Raw genomic sequence first — 4649 nt, 5'->3', positions numbered from 1 at the left:
GGACTGATTCAGATTTAGCTCGCGGTTGATCCAATTAGACGTTGAAGCAACCGCTGTCAGCCCGACGCTCTGCAGTCGTGCTCGCGTCTGTCAGCTCGTCTGTGGCATTTCAAAGCGTAGATAGATGTTCGCCCGGCCGTCCACCAAACGCTTGAGGATACAGTATCTGTCTTTACACCTGCTGCTCACTGCAGCATGAAATTAATATAGATTCATAGATTCATGATCCCCAGAGGACGACTGCTATTGATTTCAAGTGACCCCTCTGCTCTGACTTTTATTTCTTCTTGTGCCAGAGTCAAGACATAATTCGACATGTCAAACAATATTCTTGGTCTTCATCTTAAACCTTCAGCGTCCTCTGCGATCTTGTCTTTTATTGTCTCGTGGTCACGTATCTCTTCTTCATGGGAGAAACACACAACTGCAGCTGCGCATCATCGACTGGAAGGAAGAGATCAGATCAGAGTTTGTGATGAATGCCGATTAAAGAATAAAGAAGTCCAATTTATGACCTCTTGGATCTCATTTTCCATCCTCTTTATTGGTAAGGATAACGTTTCACTTGGATAATGCTGAAGTCTGGAAAAACACCAACAACCCACAAATTATGTCCACACGGGCGAAACACACAAGCAGCTGGATGATCAGATAGCTCTCAGGAGTTACTTGGTGAGTACAACGGAAAGCTTTACTGATAATACTGATGAATGAACGAGGAAAATAGGACCCAATGTGTCGTCCTGTATCATATCTGTGATCTTTTATTAAGCTGTGACCAGTTGTTTGGCTTGTTATCTCGCTGTTGTCCCTGCTGCTGATTCTGCTGCTGTGCTAACTGACTCCTGACCGCAGCGTTTAATTTCTAAGGACGTGCAAAACCGATGCTCCGACCGGTAGAATGATATCTTGAGGCAGCCATCGTGCCTCTGAGCACATTGTTGCAAGAGAAAGTATATCTTCAGCCTCAGTGTTGATGACGTTTGGCTGAAAGGCTGTGTGACAGTGGGAGTGGCCAGTAAAAAAAAAATGGCACTTAACAACACGTATTGTTGTTTTACACTGCAAAACCAGCGTTTCAACATTTGTACGTGTTACACCGCTGGAGATGCTGGGAGATTTTTCAGCCATGTTTTAGGCAACTACAACAGGTATTTTGAGCTAAATGTGATCTTTTCCTCATAGTAAACGAGTGATGTTTGTGCTCAAACCTGCAATTTAACTCAAAGGAAAGTAAAGTTGCAACAGGAAGAGTTGTAACGATTGTTTGTGGAAACCAAAATTTATTCTGGGGATCAGGTTGGCACATTTCCACACAGTGATGAGGACCTTGAGATGCATCTGAAAGCGTGTAACTGGACCTTGAGTTATTTCCAAGATCAGGAACTCATAGTCCTTGTTTTTGTGCCAATAAATAATATATGCAGTACATTACAGATAATCATATCTTCTTTTCACTTTTGGCCCTTCATCTCTTCCTTCTTTTCTAAATTCCACAAATCATGAAATATTTACGTTTGCCCTCCTCGCTGTTGCTTCTCTACAATGACCTCAGTTTCTGGGTTTAAACACACTGAACTCACTGTAAACACAGAGGACGAACACAGCGAGCCAAGTCTTTAAAATGCTAATGTGGGACGTCTTCTTTGTGATTTCTTCTCTGCGAGTCTGACTCATTCCTGCGGGCTGCTTCTGTCCTCTTATACCTTGAAGGAGACATTCAGCCATTGTGTGCCTCGGGCTCGGCAGATGGCCCCTGTGATCCCACATCCAGCGTGAACCCCCGACCTCCTGGTGACCTCTGACCTCTGTGAATACACACTTTACAAGATTTTTCCCCCTGATTGAAGTATTTATGCTTTCGAACACTTCAGAGCCAAATTTAGGAGTCTAATGCTCTGTGCCACATGTGTTTTTTATGTATATGCATGTCAAAATGAGATTGCAGAGAGACAAATGTGTGACATGTTATTTAATTTGGGGTGTAATGTCTTTAACCATCAGAGGGAAAAAATGCAATTACTGGTGCAGATAATGTGATTGCAAAGTAGAAGATCCCCCTTTTTACATCCTAACCTGCTGCGACAGACTTGACAGGAGGATGATGGAGTGAATAAATGTGATGCCAGAGCACAGATTGTGTTAAAGGACAAGTTTAACCCCCCCTCAACATTTAAATTCGATCATTATCTCACCCCTCGTGTTATTGGAATGTCAGGGGAAGTTTCATCGTCAATAAACATTTCTGGAGCTTCACGGCGAAACCGCACTGCAGCATTTTTCCAAACAATTGAAGCAGAGAGGGACCTGTGTTTCTTTTTAAAAAACGTGAAGAAATTTCTGTGAAGAAATAAAAGAGAAGAGCTCCAAACAGGTTTCAGTCTCCAGAAGCTCTGAGATCCAAAATTTATTTTAAAAGATTTTATTTACACCTTTGACATGCCGCCAAACGGCATGTCAAGGGTGTAAATAACACCTTTTTAAATACTTTTTAAATATGGCTTTAAGTACGTAAAACCACAGATAAGTTACAACTTTCTTTATGTTGCAACGTTATGTTTGTTCGGGTTGAATTTTCTGTTTCTCTCTCCTCTTGTCACATTGCTGTGCTGAGCTTTAGGCACAAAACCACTTGGTTAGGTTTAGAAAAACATAGTTTTTCTTAAAATGCCCGTTTTGGTTGCCGGGATCACAGTTGAAGATGATCCTGTGAAAAACACCTGGTTTTGACACCATGACAGCGGCTGGAAACTGTCTGCAGGCGTCCTTAAAAATATCCACTGGCAAAAAAATCTTTGGGTCTTTGGGTTTTGGACTGTTTGTTGGAAGAAAGAAGCAATTTGAGGACGTCACTTTGGACTCTTAAGTACAATTTGCTGGCCAATTATTATTCAGTGACTAGTGCACATTATCATCAGATTAATCAATAATGTATATGATGAGTATTTGCAGCCCTCCTTCTTGTGAAACACTTTATGTTTCTGTTTTATTGTCTGCGACTCTGTGGAGAGACTCCTGCTGCTGCTGCTGCTGCTGCTGCTGTGTTTACTGGTATGTAAATTGCTCTCGTTGTCGTACCTGTGTCCTTCTGAGAGTGCCCTGATCTTGGGAAACTTGGGTTCAGGCGGAAACTTTGGTAATTAATTACCTGAAGAAAAGCCCTAAGAAGGGCAGAAGCGCCTTTGTGTTTGTGATGTGAAGCTGCAGCTCTGCCGGGATGTGGCTGCGTGTAATCTATCACTCGGCTGGCTGCTGGCCAGGTTTCAACAGGGCACTCCACCAGAGCACTCTGTCAGAGCTAAGTATTAAAAATACATCACTACTGCTTTTATTCCGCGGCCGTAAATCAGGATGGCACAATCACAGTCCGACTGAGCCGGTGGTTAGGAAAGAAAAATGAGTCTCACTTTCTCCATCTAATCAAATATTGATACGGATGGATTTCCGGCGGCCTTGTGTGTTCGGGACAGAGACGCGCTGAGTGTTATTGCTTGTACTCGCTCTAATGTGTCGTAAGCTTCTGCGTTAAATGGTTCTGACACAGTTCAGGGCGGTTTGCAGATAATGAGCCTCAAAGATGGCAGATTTCATTTCATCATATGGAGATAGACGGCGTCGTATTACTGACTCCACGAAATCCTCATTTTTTTCAAGAAAAGATTACGTGTTTGGAATAAATTCAAGTGACAAAAGCAGTTCTCGAAAAACCGCCACATGGGAGATCATTAAACCGAAGTGACGGATTTTATTCTTTTAAGGCAGAAAATTACAACATCAAGCCGACTGTGGGACGTAATTTGAGTATGTTTACTTAAGTTCTGTTCATCAGAACATATTTAAGGGTTTAATGGTGCATTTGAGTCTTTCTATCTCTTATCTTTACTTCATATCTTGTACTTTAACTATGTATTTTCATAGATTTCTGAGGGTTAGGTAAACACAAGTTTATGATAGTTACATGCTTTGGAGCAAAGTTGCATTGTGGGTGTTGTAGTCCACTAACATTGAACTATAACACTGTTGGACTCATTACAGACAGTTAAAAAACAAACCATCAAAATCGATACCGTAGAACCAGAGAAATCATCTTTTTTTTTTCATTCCACTGTCTTTTTTCTTTTTAAAACCTAGTGCCTACATTACCCACAATGCAATTCGGCCACTGAGTTTCATCGATGGAAGCAATTATTCAGATTACACGCAGCTTCTTCTGGAGCCACGAGAGGCTTTGTAACACATTTTTCACAAATAAAGTAGTACTCCCCAGCATCTGCAAACACACTTTGATGCGCAAAATTGTTGGAGCAAACCTTTAAATGTACTTCAGGGAACTTTTAACTGGTTATGAAACAGTCTCGAGACCGTCGGTGATGAGATCATTGAGTCTAGTTATGAATAGTTACTGTAGTTTTTCTTAATGCCCGTCGCAAGATTGGATTCCAACTTATCTGGATCGAATAAATCATAAAACTAAAAGGTTTTCCAGAGGATGAGTTGCTCTGTAGTCTGGTGACACAGCATGAAAAAGGGAGTTTACTTGGCTTCACCAACAGGAGCCGCCAGAATCAACAGACAGAAGTTCCTGACAGTAACTTCAAGTAAAGGATCTCCACCATCAATGTGTTCGGTATCCAATATGACAGCGGAGA

This window comes from Acanthopagrus latus, chromosome 6, assembly GCF_904848185.1.
Source record: "Acanthopagrus latus isolate v.2019 chromosome 6, fAcaLat1.1, whole genome shotgun sequence".
Classification (NCBI taxonomy): Eukaryota; Metazoa; Chordata; class Actinopteri; order Spariformes; family Sparidae; genus Acanthopagrus; species Acanthopagrus latus.
Note: the sequence above shows the minus strand (reverse complement) of the source record.